The sequence below is a fragment of the Dermacentor andersoni genome, unplaced genomic scaffold (genome assembly GCF_023375885.2).
Source record: "Dermacentor andersoni unplaced genomic scaffold, qqDerAnde1_hic_scaffold ctg00000765.1, whole genome shotgun sequence".
Lineage (NCBI taxonomy): Eukaryota > Metazoa > Arthropoda > Arachnida > Ixodida > Ixodidae > Dermacentor > Dermacentor andersoni.
This window is the reverse complement of record NW_027315443.1, coordinates 1-15,000: the sequence shown is the minus strand read 5'-3', so window position 1 is coordinate 15,000 and position 15,000 is coordinate 1. Positions and strand designations below refer to the sequence as shown.

The 15,000-nt window shown below is 54.9% G+C and overlaps 3 non-coding genes across 3 annotated transcripts; 1 reads left to right on the top strand and 2 right to left on the bottom strand.

Moving 5' to 3' along the window:
• Positions 1 to 411: 411 nt before the first annotated feature.
• On the bottom strand, positions 412 to 564 carry LOC140214957 (5.8S ribosomal RNA). Its single transcript, XR_011891883.1, has one exon. It is a non-coding gene; the product is annotated as a 5.8S ribosomal RNA (ribosomal RNA).
• A 1,574-nt stretch (positions 565 to 2,138) lies between these two features.
• LOC140214960 (small subunit ribosomal RNA) lies at positions 2,139 to 3,953 on the bottom strand. Its single transcript, XR_011891886.1, has one exon. It is a non-coding gene; the product is annotated as a small subunit ribosomal RNA (ribosomal RNA).
• A 5,386-nt stretch (positions 3,954 to 9,339) lies between these two features.
• On the top strand, positions 9,340 to 9,531 carry LOC140214958 (U2 spliceosomal RNA). The gene has a single exon (XR_011891884.1). It is a non-coding gene; the product is annotated as a U2 spliceosomal RNA (small nuclear RNA).
• The last annotated feature ends 5,469 nt before the right edge of the window (positions 9,532 to 15,000 follow it).

Here is a 15,000-nt window from a genome sequence, read left to right as displayed (position 1 = left end):
AACAGCGCAAATTGCGATCGCGCTGGCTTTGCGCACGGCGCGGGAATCGGCCGGCGTTTCATTCCCACGTTTTCCGTGCACGCAAGCGTGCGCTTCCGACTCTCTCGCAAACGTGCGCGCTACATGGCAACAGACGTTCGCGCCTCGTGCTTGGACCGCTCTTTCCCTGCAGGTATCCGACTCCATCCTGCGGCGGTCTTGCTAGAGGCGCGCACTCGTCACGCTGCAGTAGTAATGCCTCGTTTCCGTCTTTTCGAAGAATTGGCACAACGGTTTGCCACCGTCTCCCTCTCGTGAGGCCGCTGGCGCGTGGCTTTAGCGCTCAACGTACTGTCCATGATGCCGACGCGGTCAAAACGAGTCGACGGACGCACGTTCCCTGTGCGCCGAAGTCTCTCTTGATATGTGATCCGACCCTCAGACAGACGAAGCCAAGGGAAGACCCAAGGCCGCAATGTGCGTTCAAAGAATCAGTGCTCAGTGTGTCCTGCAATTCACACCAAGTCTCGCAGCTGGCTGCGTTCTTCATCGACCCGAGAACCGAGTGATCCACCGCTTAGAGTCGTGAAAAATAGTTTGTTCAATTCAGTACAGTACAACCAGGGTTTTAGGCACGTGGCGTCTCCCTGTGTGTGGTTTCGAAGAGCGCCTTTCGGCGTGCGCTCCTCCAGTCTCGCTCTTTCGGCGGCCGCGTCTCAGCAGCTGAAAGCCTAATGGCACTCCACTCCTGCTACTCGCGCGTGTGTTTTGCGCCCACGCCTTCCTCGCTTGCCCTCGAGGTAGCTTATGCCGTTTGCGCGCACTCGAAGCCGGTTTTACCTGCCATCCAACCACCGGACCCGTGTGTCTCGTGTGCACGTTCACATCGCTCCACTAAAAATTGCAAAGAGCGACAGAGCCATGATTAGGGCTAAGCCGCTGTGGAGTCTTTAACGGCTACACGGCCACGGGCAGGGCTTCACCCCCATCGACGTGCTTCGCTTCAGTCAGCAGTAGGTTCATAGAAGGGCCTCAAACACACACACACTTTCGCATCGGCAGATCGCCGCAGCATAACCGCTGTTGATCCAACAGCCTACTTGAGACGAAAGACAAGAGCCCGGCGCGCGTACTCGCGCAGCTCTCCAAAACCACTCGGCCAGTGCCAGGGACGGCTCCCTGCGCCGGCGCCACAACAAGTCTACTTGAGGCGGAAGACGAAGCCAGCAAGGGCCTGGCCGCAAGTGCGTTCGAATCCGGGACTACAGTCCCTCGTCTGTCCGTACTTCCTCTTTCGACGTGCGGCGCCTTCCCAAAGCGCACAAGTCCGCTAACCGCAGAACGCTTCCGACGTAGCAAAGCCGCGTTTCCTTCGGTACTTCGCAGCAACGCCGCCTTTCCCTCGGCGGCGGGCGAATAGCCTGCAGACGTCGTCGCATTAAACCGCGATCTCGACACCTCGCGCGTCACGAGCAGGAGCCGACCGGCAGCCTCCGGCCCTTTCGGACTCGGTGGCATTTGCCGCGGAGGACGGGAGAGCACTTTAGGCCACGGTTCCTTCCGTACTTGGCAGCCGCACCCTCATACCGACAGTTCCATGACCGACCGAGCGCCACACCGTTCCTTTAGTACTTGGGCGGCAACAAAGTCGGGTCGTTACTCCATACTCGCCGCAGGAAGCGACCGGCAGCCGCCAGACTTTTCAGACTCGGCAGCGTTTGCCGCGGAGGACGGGAGAGCGCTCGCACCACGGTTCCGTGTGTGTACTAAGCGGCAGCGGCATTAGCTCTCGACCGTCAGTTCCTTGACCGACCGCACGCTTCGCCGTTCCCCTCGTACTGGGCAAAGCAGCAGGTCGGGTCGTCTTACTCCCATTCCGCGCAAGAGCGCCAAAGCGGACAGAAAGCCCACCCAGTGTGCGTTACGCCGTTTCTACCCGCGGGCGCGGCCAAGCCAACCGTCCAAGGTTGCAGCCGGCGTCCACTGGGCGCAACAAATTTGGCACGGGGCGCCCCTCAAAATTCAGGCAGTCCCCGGCATGTTCGGGTATAGCCGTCCCCGCGTCCAAGCGGGGCCAGCGGCGGAAAGCGTCGGGCGCAGCGAGCTGCTTCACCCACACGGGGTAGAAACAATGGCGCTCGCCACCCTTCACAATCCGGTAATGATCCTTCCGCAGGTTCACCTACGGAAACCTTGTTACGACTTTTACTTCCTCTAAATGATCAAGTTTGGTCATCTTTCCAACAGACCGGCGCAACCGAAAGGCCGCGCCGGACATCGGTCCGAAGACCTCACTAAATCATTCAATCGGTAGTAGCGACGGGCGGTGTGTACAAAGGGCAGGGACGTAATCAACGCGAGCTTATGACTCGCGCTTACTGGGAATTCCTCGTTCAAGGGGAACAATTGCAAGCCCCTATCCCAATCACGAAAGAAGTTCCACGGGTTACCCAGTCTTTTCAGACAGGGATAAAGACACGCTGCTTCCTTCAGTGTAGCGCGCGTGCGGCCCCGGACATCTAAGGGCATCACAGACCTGTTATTGCTCTGTTTCGTGCGGCTAGGAGCCGCTTGTCCCTCTAAGAAGGTTGTAAGGTGCTGGGAACCCCGCACCTATTTAATAGGCTAGAGTCTCGTTCGTTATCGGAATTAACCAGACAAATCGCTCCACCAACTAAGAACGGCCATGCACCACCATCCACCGAATCAAGAAAGAGCTCTCAATCTGTCAATCCTCCCAGTGTCCGGGCCGGGTAAGTTTTCCCGTGTTGAGTCAAATTAAGCCGCAGGCTCCACTCCTGGTGGTGCCCTTCCGTCAATTCCTTTAAGTTTCAGCTTTGCAACCATACTTCCCCCGGAACCCAAACACTTTGGTTTCCCGGAAGCTGCCCGCCGAGTCATTTGAGTAACTCAGGCGGATCGCTGGTTGGCATCGTTTATGGTCAGAACTAGGGCGGTATCTGATCGCCTTCGAACCTCTGACTTTCGTTCTTGATCAAAGAAAACATTCTTGGCAAATGCTTTCGCAGTAGTTCGTCTTGCGACGGTCCAAGAATTTCACCTCTAGCGCCGCAATACGAATGCCCCCGTCTGTCCCTCTTAATCATTACCTCGTATTCCAAAAACCAACAGAACAGAAACGAGGTCTTGTTCTATTATTCCATGCAAGTTTATTCAGGCGACTCGCCTGCGTTGAGCACTCTAATTTTTTCAAAGTAAAAGCACCGGCCTTCTCGAGGCACACAATGAAGTGCACCAAGAAAGGACCGGCATGATGTTCAGTCCGAGCCGTCGCATCGGGTAGATGCACTACTCGTCTGGAACTGAGATCCAACTACGAGCTTTTTAACCGCAGCAGCTTTAGTATACGCTATTGGAGCTGGAATTACCGCGGCTGCTGGCACCAGACTTGCCCTCCAATTGATCCTCGTTAAAGGATTTAGAGTGTACTCATTTCAATTACGGGGCCTCAAAAGAGTCCCGTATTGTTATTTTTCGTCACTACCTCCCCGTGCCGGGAGTGGGTAATTTGCGCGCCTGCTGCCTTCCTTGGATGTGGTAGCCGTTTCTCAGGCTCCCTCTCCGGAATCGAACCCTGATTCTCCGTTACCCGTAACAACCATGGTAAGCAAGTAACCTACCATCGAAAGTTGATAAGGCAGACACTTGAAAGAAACGTCGCCGGCTCGTGGCCATGCGATCAGCACAAAGTTATCCAGAGTCACCACACAATACGGGCCGAAACCCGATCGATCTTGGTCTAATAAAAGCACCCGTCGCCCAAAGGGCTTCAGGCTCACTGCATGTATTAGCTCTAGAATTGCCACAGTTATCCAAGTAGGAAGAAACGATCTAAGGAACCATAACTGATTTAATGAGCCATTCGCGGTTTCGCCTTATTTCGGCATGTACTTAGACATGCATGGCTTAATCTTTGAGACAAGCATATGATTACTGGCAGGATCAACCAGGTAATCGTTCAACTGCGCGTCCAGCCTTTCAAGCAGGCCGGACGCCGTTTTTGCGATGCCGAGGCCACCTTCAGGCGCCCCAACACGCTTCGTTCTCGCAAAGGGTAGCACTTTGCACAGTCCGAGACGACGGCGTTCGAGCTCGCAACGGCGCCCTCCCCGCAGGGCCGGGTATCGCCACGCGGCAAGAAGCACGCAACATTCTCGATAGACCGGTTGTGTCGACTCGATCGCGGCTTGCGGTTTCTCTCGAGCCCGCAGCACTGGTGGACCGACCGACACTTGCAACGTAGCCGAGACGGCAAAGCCGCTAGGCGACGGGTCACGCCCGCGCCTTCGGCGCTTTCGTATTTGATTCGTCCGAGGACGATGCGGAACACACTTCGATATCGTGGAAAAAGCGTCGTCCGACAACCAGCCCCTAACGCATCAAGCGGATGAGGCTGCAGACGTCAGCTGTGGGATCCACGGGAGCGATACCGGGGACACGCTTGACGGGCACGAAGCCCGCCGCATATCAAACACCCAGGTCGCTTTGGGGGCGACTGCTCTCTGGGACCCCCATATAATAGCAGCGATAAGTACCCAGACCTCCATGGGGCCGTACTCGTGCCACTTTCGACGAGCGTTTGGCGAAAATCGTGCCGCCTCGTAACGCCGCGAGCAAGATTGAAAGCTTACGTCGGCAGCACAATGCCGAAGTCGTGAAAGCGCAGCGCGTCCACCGAATGCGCGAACGGCAATTTCTCGCCAATGGCCAGTACGGTTTCCTGCACAATTGCCTGTCTGTCGCCCTACGGGGCCCCCGGCCGATCGATTCGAGGCACGCTAGCACGGCCCCTTCGCCATTTCCGAGCACGAGTGCGAACAGTGCGGGCGGCGTGCTCGACGCCCCGGCTGACGTCGTTTCGGACTTTGTCTCTTCGCGTGCTCGCGGCAACGCCGCGGCCAACGACGACGTCTGCGCGGTTCTTTGCCGGTTCCCGGCGTGCTACAGTGCAGCCCTCTGCAGGGTGACACCGGCTCCGTCGTGGCCGTGCGGCGGCTTGTACGCAAAAGTTGCGTCAAAGGCGTCGCGCTCGCGCCGCCCCGGCACACGCGGTTTCGGACTTTGTCTCTTCCAGCGCTCGCGTAGTCGTGGGCACGATTGTCGACGTCGCAACGGTGCGCGGACACCGCCACGAGCACGCGCAAGACGAAAATCGCACTACGGTACAATGTCGGCCGGGGCCGTACGGCCCCTTACAGTAGCAGCGATAAGTGCCCAGACCTCCATGGGGCCGTACTCGTGCGACGCGGCGGCGTACTGCGCCGAGCCGAGCGCCAATATTTGGCTTTTGCAGGGCGGATTCGAGCTCTGGCGATCGCCGCGGTACCGCCGCTCACCGATTCAAGGCACGCTAGCGCGGCCCCTTCGCCATTTCCGAGCACGCGTGCGAACAGTGCGGGCGGCGTGCTCGACGCCCCGGCTGACGTCGTTTCGGACTTTGTCTCTTCGCGTGCTCGCGGCAACGCCGCGGCCAACGACGACGTCTGCGCGGTTCTTTGCCGGTTCCCGGCGTGCTACAGTGCAGCCCTCTGCAGGGTGACACCGGCTCCGTCGTGGCCGTGCGGCGGCTTGTACGCAAAAGTTGCGTCAAAGGCGTCGCGCTCGCGCCGCCCCGGCACACGCGGTTTCGGACTTTGTCTCTTCCAGCGCTCGCGTAGTCGTGGGCACGATTGTCGACGTCGCAACGGTGCGCGGACACCGCCACGAGCACGCGCAAGACGAAAATCGCACTACGGTACAATGTCGGCCGGGGCCGTACGGCCCCTTACAGTAGCAGCGATAAGTGCCCAGACCTCCATGGGGCCGTACTCGTGCGACGCGGCGGCGTACTGCGCCGAGCCGAGCGCCAATATTTGGCTTTTGCAGGGCGGATTCGAGCTCTGGCGATCGCCGCGGTACCGCCGCTCACCGATTCAAGGCACGCTAGCGCGGCCCCTTCGCCATTTCCGAGCACGCGTGCGAACAGTGCGGGCGGCGTGCTCGACGCCCCGGCTGACGTCGTTTCGGACTTTGTCTCTTCGCGTGCTCGCGGCAACGCCGCGGCCAACGACGACGTCTGCGCGGTTCTTTGCCGGTTCCCGGCGTGCTATAGTGCAGCCCTCTGCAGGGCGACACCGGCTCCGTCGTGTCCGTGCGGCGGCTTGTACGCAAAAGTTGCGTCAAAGGCGTCGCGCTCGCGCCGCCCCGGCACACGCGGTTTCGGACTTTGTCTCTTCCAGCGCTCGCAACCATGTCGGGGCCGACGCCGACGACTGCGTGGTGTTTCAACGATTGCCGGCGTGACACAATGCAGCTGCGTGCGGGATGCCAGCGATTCCGTCGTGTCCGTGCGGCGGCTTGTACGCAAAAGTTGCGTCAAAGGCGTCGCGCTCGCGCCGCCCCGGCACACGCGGTTTCGGACTTTGTCTCTTCCAGCGCTCGCGTAGTCGTGGGCACGATTGTCGACGTCGGAACGGTGCGCGGACACCGCCACGAGCACGCGCAAGACGAAAATCGCACTACGGTACAATGTCGGCCGGGGCCGTACGGCCCCTTACAGTAGCAGCGATAAGTGCCCAGACCTCCATGGGGCCGTACTCGTGCGACGCGGCGGCGTACTGCGCCGAGCCGAGCGCCAATATTTGGCTTTTGCAGGGCGGATTCGAGCTCTGGCTATCGCCGCGGTACCGCCGCTCACCGATTCAAGGCACGCTAGCGCGGCCCCTTCGCCATTTCCGAGCACGCGTGCGAACAGTGCGGGCGGCGTGCTCGACGCCCCGGCTGACGTCGTTTCGGACTTTGTCTCTTCGCGTGCTCGCGGCAACGCCGCGGCCAACGACGACGTCTGCGCGGTTCTTTGCCGGTTCCCGGCGTGCTATAGTGCAGCCCTCTGCAGGGCGACACCGGCTCCGTCGTGTCCGTGCGGCGGCTTGTACGCAAAAGTTGCGTCAAAGGCGTCGCGCTCGCGCCGCCCCGGCACACGCGGTTTCGGACTTTGTCTCTTCCAGCGCTCGCGTAGTCGTGGGCACGATTGTCGACGTCGGAACGGTGCGCGGACTACCGCCACGAGCACGCGCAAGCCGAAAATCGCACTACGGTACAATGTCGGCCGGGGCCGTACGGCCCCTTACAGTAGCAGCGATAAGTGCCCAGACCTCCATGGGGCCGTACTCGTGCGACGCGGCGGCGTACTGCGCCGAGCCGAGCGCCAATATTTGGCTTTTGCAGGGCGGATTCGAGCTCTGGCGATCGCCGCGGTACCGCCGCTCACCGATTCAAGGCACGCTAGCGCGGCCCCTTCGCCATTTCCGAGCACGCGTGCGAACAGTGCGGGCGGCGTGCTCGACGCCCCGGCTGACGTCCTTTCGGACTTTGTCTCTTCGCGTGCTCGCGGCAACGCCGCGGCCAACGACGACGTCTGCGCGGTTCTTTGCCGGTTCCCGGCGTGCTATAGTGCAGCCCTCTGCAGGGTGACACCGGCTCCGTCGTGTCCGTGCGGCGGCTTGTACGCAAAAGTTGCGTCAAAGGCGTCGCGCTCGCGCCGCCCCGGCACACGCGGTTTCGGACTTTGTCTCTTCCAGCGCTCGCAACCATGTCGGGGCCGACGCCGACGACTGCGTGGTGTTTCAACGATTGCCGGCGTGACACAATGCAGCTGCGTGCGGGATGCCAGCGATTCCGTCGTGGCGGTGCGGCGGCTTGTACGCAAAAGTTGCGTCAAAGGCGTCGCGCTCGCACCGCCCCGGCACCGTGGTTTCGGACTTTGTCTCTTCGAGCGCTCGCAGCGATGTCGAGGCGATCGCTTACGTCTGCACGGTTTCCGGTGTGCTACAATGCAGCAGTCTGCCGCACTACACCTCTTGGTTGCCGAGGCCAGCACGGCAATTTACTGAAGCGAGCGCATTGCGCCCAGGCGGCAGCGGACTTTGTGCTTTCGGGAGTGCTCTTGCTGTAAAATTTGAACGGCTGCAGCTGCGCGAAGCAAGTGTACCTATTTTCACTCTCTCTCTGTCTGCCTTTGAGGCGACTGTAATTTCACTTTAAACGCAACTGGAGGCGGGAGCAACCTGATGAGAGTAGGTGGACTTCGGTACATGTTGTAATTTAGAAATTGCTTTCAAGCTTTGAGGACATACACCTTCGCGCCATCTGCTTTCCCCGTCTCTTTGGCACTTTATAGTATGTGCTGCATGCTCTGCATTCCAAAGAAACACGCCTGTGTCTCTCCCTCTCTCACGTTCTTCTTCTTTTTGTAGCTGCTGTTGTAGAAGATGCTATGCTCTTTAATCGCTGTAACATAGAGTGCTTGCACAAGCCAACAACTGTTGCGCGTTTTTTTTTTTTTTTTTTCTCTTCCCAAGACGTTTCTGCCATTATTCACTAACTCTCGTTCTTAGTATGCAATGGAGCGTTAGCTCGCGCCATCTACCTTTCTTTCTGTATTGCAAAGTCCGCAGGTTTTCCTAGTTCCGTACACAGATGGCGCTAATGCGTTTTGGCGCCAGGTTCGAACGACCTCGCTGTACTCGTGTTTCCCATTTGAATGTTTCAAAGGGGTTTGCGACAGGGGGTGGTTCTTGTGCAAGGCTGAGCTTTCCAGCTGCGTTTAAGCTATGCTAGCATGTGTGCGTATATATATATATATATATATATAAATACACAAACACACACACACACACACACACACACACATGCATATATACATACACACACACGGTAATGGTAAAGATGATGAGGTAGCACTTTTTTTTTTTTTTTTACAATGCCTGTGTTTCAGATGGCGATCTTTCTCCCCTCTATGTTTCCGGTGGGAAGGAGTGTGCAGCGTTTTCTATATTTATTTTGTCATTCACTTCTATGTTGCTCGTCTTCGTACATGGGGCATGCTACCTAATTCTACCGGTCGAATCGACACGTTGCGATCCGTCCCGGCCTGTGCCGTATCAAAATTTTCAGTGGGCCTTGCGGTAAATAAAAAGAAATGAAGGAAATGCGCGTAGTATATTACAATTGCACACGGGCTTGAAACGAAGCCCTCAAGGAAGGTCACCTTGAGCGGTCGCATTCAGACGGAAGTAAGCATTCCCCTGGCGCGTTTTTTTCCGCTCGCCTGTTCCGTTTTCTACGAGGTTGCCTTGGTTGGTTTCGCGTTACAAGCAAGCTTGCACTCGGGTCTCGTTTCTACGCGACAGCGTTTCGTTAACAGCGAAAGACTGAGGCGTTGCGAGTTCATCCGTGAGATAGGGAGCGTTGAGTCTGTACACAGGCTGAATTTTATAATATTGCCCACGCTGTTGCTGAGGTTACCCATGTCGGCAGGGCGCCCACAAGGCAGTAGTACAATGAAGTGAAGTGAAGGACATCGCTTCTCGGCCTTTTGGCTAAGATCAAAGTGTAGTATCTGTTCTTATCAGCTTAATATCTGATACGGGTTCTATATGGACCCACGATATTAAACCTATTTTTGGAAGTTGGCGGAGTGCTTGAAGCCTGCTTCACCTCCGCCGCAGGTCGGCCCGGTATTGCACTACCTCCGGGATCGGCCCCGCTCACTTAGGTGAGACTTCATTCAATCAAAATGAAGAGCACAAGCTCAACGCGAGCAGTGACTTGACACGCACCATTCCTATACTACACGCAACGATGCCGGTTCGCGGACCACGAGAGTAATTAAACTGCCACTCCATCTGTGTGTAGCGTCGCACTTGTTGCGTCGCAAATGGGACAGCCGCTCCAGCAAATTTCTAGTTATGGGCTTCGAGAAAAATTAATGAAAGCAAAAGAAAGAACCAGAATTCCTATTTGTCCGATGTCTCTGAATGATTGTCTCCTGTAAAGAGCCACTTGGGGGGATGGGGGGTAGGATTAGCCGTGGGGTTCGCAATCAATATGAATCCCACTCAAAGCCAACACTGGATTTTGGAGTTCACTATCGCTTGGATCCGTAAACCACCGCGGCCACGCAAGCTCGCCCTGCCGCCGAAATCCGCTGCCCAAGTGGAAGAAAGATTCCCTATGAAAGAAAAATAGAGTGCCCGATTTCTGGCAACTACTGTGCAGCCTTTGTGTACACATTTTCGCAGCAGTGGGACCGAGCGCCTCGAAAACAAACTTGTCGTATGCCCAAATGTGGCGAAATATATTCAAGGGTTAAAAGGTGCCTCATCTTTCTAACCTGTATGTTACGAAGACCTGTTGCTACCTTTTCATCATGAACATCATCATCATCATCATCCTGGCTACGCCCACTGCAGGGCAAAGGCATCTGCCATGATCCTCCAAGTACCCCGGTCAGGTGCCGATTGTCGCCATGTAGTCCCTAATCTAATCTGCCCTCCTAACTTTCTGCCACCCCCTGCTACGCTTCCCTCCTCTTGGAATTCAGTCTGTAACCCTTAATGGCCACCGGTTATCTTCCCCCCAGATTGCATGCCCTGCGCATGCCCATTTGTTTTTCCTGGTTTAAACTTTGGTGTCATTAACGAGCGTTTCTTCTCGCACACCCCAATCTGCTCTATTCCGATCCCCCCGTGACGCCACACCCATCATCCTTCTTTCCAGAGCCCGTTGCGTCGCCCTCAGTTACCCTTCGGTAATCCTCAAAGCTTTTTGTTGGGGCACTCGTGGCATCTTTCTCGTTTAATGAAGTCAAATTTTTTTCAGTTTTGGGGGAAAACTCAATGAGCTAGGCGCGATTGTGTCCCTGGCGCCGCTCTCAACAAGATGGCGGCGCCCATGCTTTTTGCCTGCAGGTTCGGCCCTACGCAGAACACGCCTGCCGGGCAGTGTAGCCACGTTGAAGGGGCAAAGCGTAGTGCAGTGAAGCGCTTGCTCGGGCGAAAAACGCAAATATGAGCCAAACAGGAATTTCCATTATTGGAAATTCCAGTTCAGTTTGCGCATTGCGTTCGCCTAAGGTAAAGAACACAAATGCGAGTGCCACAGCAGTCAAGTCAAAGCTTAGGATTGCGTATCATTTTTTTTTTTTTTTTTCTTTTCGTGCCTTTTACTCCTGGCCTGCGTGGCCCTAGCGCGCATGCACACGAAAGTAATGAAATGCTGAAAACACGAAATAATGCGGTGCGGCTGTATCATATCTATTTTGTGCGCTTTGTTCTTTGTGGACTACAGCGGTGTGCGTCATGAGAAAGTTTCGGTGCCCTTCTTGGGTGACCAGTGAAGCTATATTTAAAACCACATTGATTTGTACGGTTATTGCTACAAACTGCGTGTGGGTGTTTTTCTTTTTCGCTGCCAACGATGGGTTATCGCAACCGCGATCGGTTCTGCTGCTACGCTAGACGCGTGCTTGCCAACGGTTGGCTCTATACGCGACCCGCGACGCGTGGTCGGCACATTCAAGCAGTCAATTGCAAACCGTTCCAAGAAAAAGGATGTACTCCACTTGCCACCTAGTTCGACGATTGTACTTTCTGACCCTCGAGGAAGCGCCGCCTTCCCACGTTTTCTATAATACGATAAGATTCAGAGCGACCGCGACCACTTGTCTTTGTCAATATCTCGGAAACGCTTTCTTTGTTTTCTTTTTTTTTTTTTAAATCCAGATACTCAGACGCGCCCGTGTTCACGCGCACTTGTTCTCTCCGATAAGCAGGGAAGCTCGGTTGGGGTGGTGTCGGGCCTTGCGCATGCGCTGCTGAGCTCGTCGCTTCGCCGGCCGGTCGATGCTGGCGCGGGGTACTGGTAATGAACTTCGACGTGCATGGTGAAACGTCACTTTGTATTGCCACTGTAGACTAGCAATGCAATGTGTTTGCGAGCGATTGGATAAATGAGAAAGCGTGCACTGTCTACAGTTCATGCCCCTCTAGAGTAGTGGAAATGTTGCTCCAAGTGTTAGGTTTGTAATTTGCGCCTACGAACATGAACTAAACAAAGAAAATGGTCTGCAGCCGCCTTCGCTTCATAAAATTCCCGTACGAAGAAATTTCCGTGCGCGAATGAGAGAGCAAAAGAGAGAAACCATGTTAAGAAGAATGGCTGCCTTTTACGTGATCTCGCGCATGAAACCAGACGATAGATTAATTTTAGCCGTTCATTTTGATTTGCCGAATGTAAACCGGAACACTTTCTCCACGCGGTCTTCAGATTTGAATGGCAATCAATCACATCCTTTCTTTTTTTTTTTTTTTTCTGTTTCTTTCTATCTGGAACCGAAAGAATTCAGAACGCCATTTCAATCTTAGATTCGATTAGATATCGCGACTGGTATGCTGAAATATCACGCCTTATCTGGTGTTAACCTTCTTGATCACGGCAATAAAAAATCGCCAGTTCCCGAACTTTAATCGCGCCGAAGATGAACCGATATGCTGGATTCTTATTGTCATGATTTTATAGAAAGCGCTGGTTCTATGGCTAGCTTTGAGGAAAAGAAAAACATCGTTCAGGAATGTATAACTCTAAACAACTAAAAAAAAAAATCTGCCGGCAATTGGTACTACAACGAGAGTACTGAGAATACTGGAAAAGATGAAATCCAATCATGCTGAACTGAACTGAGATTATTTCATCAAGACATGCCCCGAAAAACGTGGCCACTTTCAATGATAATTTCAAATGTGATTTCTTTCTTTTTTTTTTTTCTTTTTTTTTTTTTTTACGACGGATAATAATTATCTTTCCAATGGCGGATGTGAAAATTTCAGAGCACGTCATTTTCGAAATCCCAAGGCCCCGGACGCATTCTCTCTTCTTTAAGTATTTTGGTGGTGCACACGGAGGAAAATTTCGCGCACGTAATTTATAAACTAGTAGTTGATTTTCTAGAAGAACACAAAGTGCTGACAAACGGCCAACCAGGACACAATTAAATTGGTATTACGCACGGTTTCGAAGCCGCGGTAACAAAAGGGTAACAAAGGGACGTTCATTTCGTGGTGTCGATTTCACGTCTCTCACAATAAAAAAAAAAAAAATAATAATAATAAAAACTACTGCATAAAATAGGTTTTCCCAAACTGGATGGTTTCGATCAGCTTTTGAACAGCCCTTCCTTAAATTGAGTTGGCGTTGATTGAGCAGGTGCGGGCCTCTGCTGTTTTGGATTTTTGTAAATGGCATCAGTACTGGACAGTCCGTTCACTTGAGGATCAAAGGAGAAACCCCCCAAAAAAATATCATATCGTGGTGAGAGACGTGGCAGATGAGTACAATTATCGGCAGAAAAAAAAAAAGGAAAACCGCCTCGTACTCAGAAGCCGCTCCTCTCACGTGTGAAGCTTCAAACAAATTGTTTTTCTTGAGACGCTCTATAAAGTTATACACAGCTCCTTAAATGCAGCACCCGCACACAAAGCCAAACGTTCCAAGCTGGAAAGAAAGCATGAAATTCGCGGTGCCCGTTTCCTGTGAAACAACGGGCAACAATACGCCAAGTCCGCTACCACGTCAGCCGGGGCGGCCACACCCCGCCCGCGCTTAAGCCACATATGGCGACTGAAAATGCTCGCCGCTCAAGCTGCGCGCGGCAAAGTCCGCAACCACGTCAGCCGGGGCGGCCACGGAGAGCGCCGAACGCCCGCGCTTAAGCCTGAAAATGCTCGGCGCTTACGCCAGGTAGCGAGAAAAAATGCTCGGCGCTTAAGCCACGCGGGGACTAAAAACTGAAGCCACGGGATTGTTGCTGAAATTGTATGCATTCCGGTGGAGGTCTGTCGGCGCCGGCGCGCGGCAAAGTCCGCAACCACGTCAGCCGGGGCGGCCACGGAGAGCGCCGAACGCCCGCGCTTAAGGCTGAAAATGCTCGGCGCTTAAGCCAGGTAGCGCGAAAAAATGCTCGGCGCTTAAGCCAGGTAGCGAGTAAAAATGCTCGGCGCTTAAGCCACGCGGGGACTACAACTGAAGCCACGGGATTGTTGTTGCTGAAATTGTATGCAGTCCGGTAGAAGTCTGTCGCGCGCCTGCGCGCGGCAAAGTCCGCAACCACGTCAGCCGGGGCGGCGAAAAAAAAAAAAAAAAAAAAAAAAAAAAGCAGCCCCCCTGTACCAGTGTGCGCGAGGCGGCAGTCAATACCGGCCTCGCTGTTACAGCCCCCAGGAGGAACACACAAGGTCCTCTCTGGAGTCTGTCTGTCGTTCGATCACACGCCACACGACTGAAACAGGAGATGGCGTGCATTTGCCACTCGGGTTGCGAGGCCCTCGTGTGTTGCGCGTCGCGCCAACACACACACATCGCCCCGAAAATCGGCCGGTTCGCGTTCGAGACGCAACCGCACCATTTCAGCTGTCGGGAGCGCGGCTTTCGTCGATGCCGAAAGCCGCCTTTTTATGCGCGTCACTAATACGATGACGAGGCAACTTTGTTGACCAGAAGAAACGCGCGCGACACAGCGCACGCAGCGCAGCTTCCCGCGGGCTGCTTCACGACAATCAAGATCGGCAACGCCCTCCAACGTTCGTGCCACAAGTGGATGCGAAAGCACCAGTGGCTCCTCTCGTCGCAGGTGCTAACAGCAATGGTCTGCTGCCATTGCACTTGAGCAGGACGTGTTTGCAAAGCACCCTCATATTGCGACAACGGTCCCCTTCCGTTTCGCCTTTTTCTGCACAGTGTTGCGACGGAGCGAAAACTGGGGAAAAAAAAAAAATGGCTGCGCTCAACGGCAACCGTTTCGTGCGAGTCTTGCCGTCGGCAAAGAGCTCGCTCTCTTCGCACCTGTCGGTGCTGCGATCGCTTGCTCGGGAAGGATGTACGTTTCAGTTGTGTACCGCGGACAAACCTTCCAGTCAGAGGCTAAGCCTCAATAGATCGCAGTGTGGTGGCTGCTCTACTACTTACGACACCACGACAGGTACCTAAGTCGTCTTCAGACGATTTGACACTGCAGCGATTCAGGCCAGCCATAGCCCCGGAGAGCGACCAGTGGCCTCGACAATACTCGGCCTCCGGTGTAGCGCTCTCTGGGTTCGTTTGGCGTCATCGAGCCGGGAAGCGCGGCAGCCCGCCGCGCTCGACCCGGCGCTAATCTTACCCGCTTTCGCCGCAAGTGCACACGAT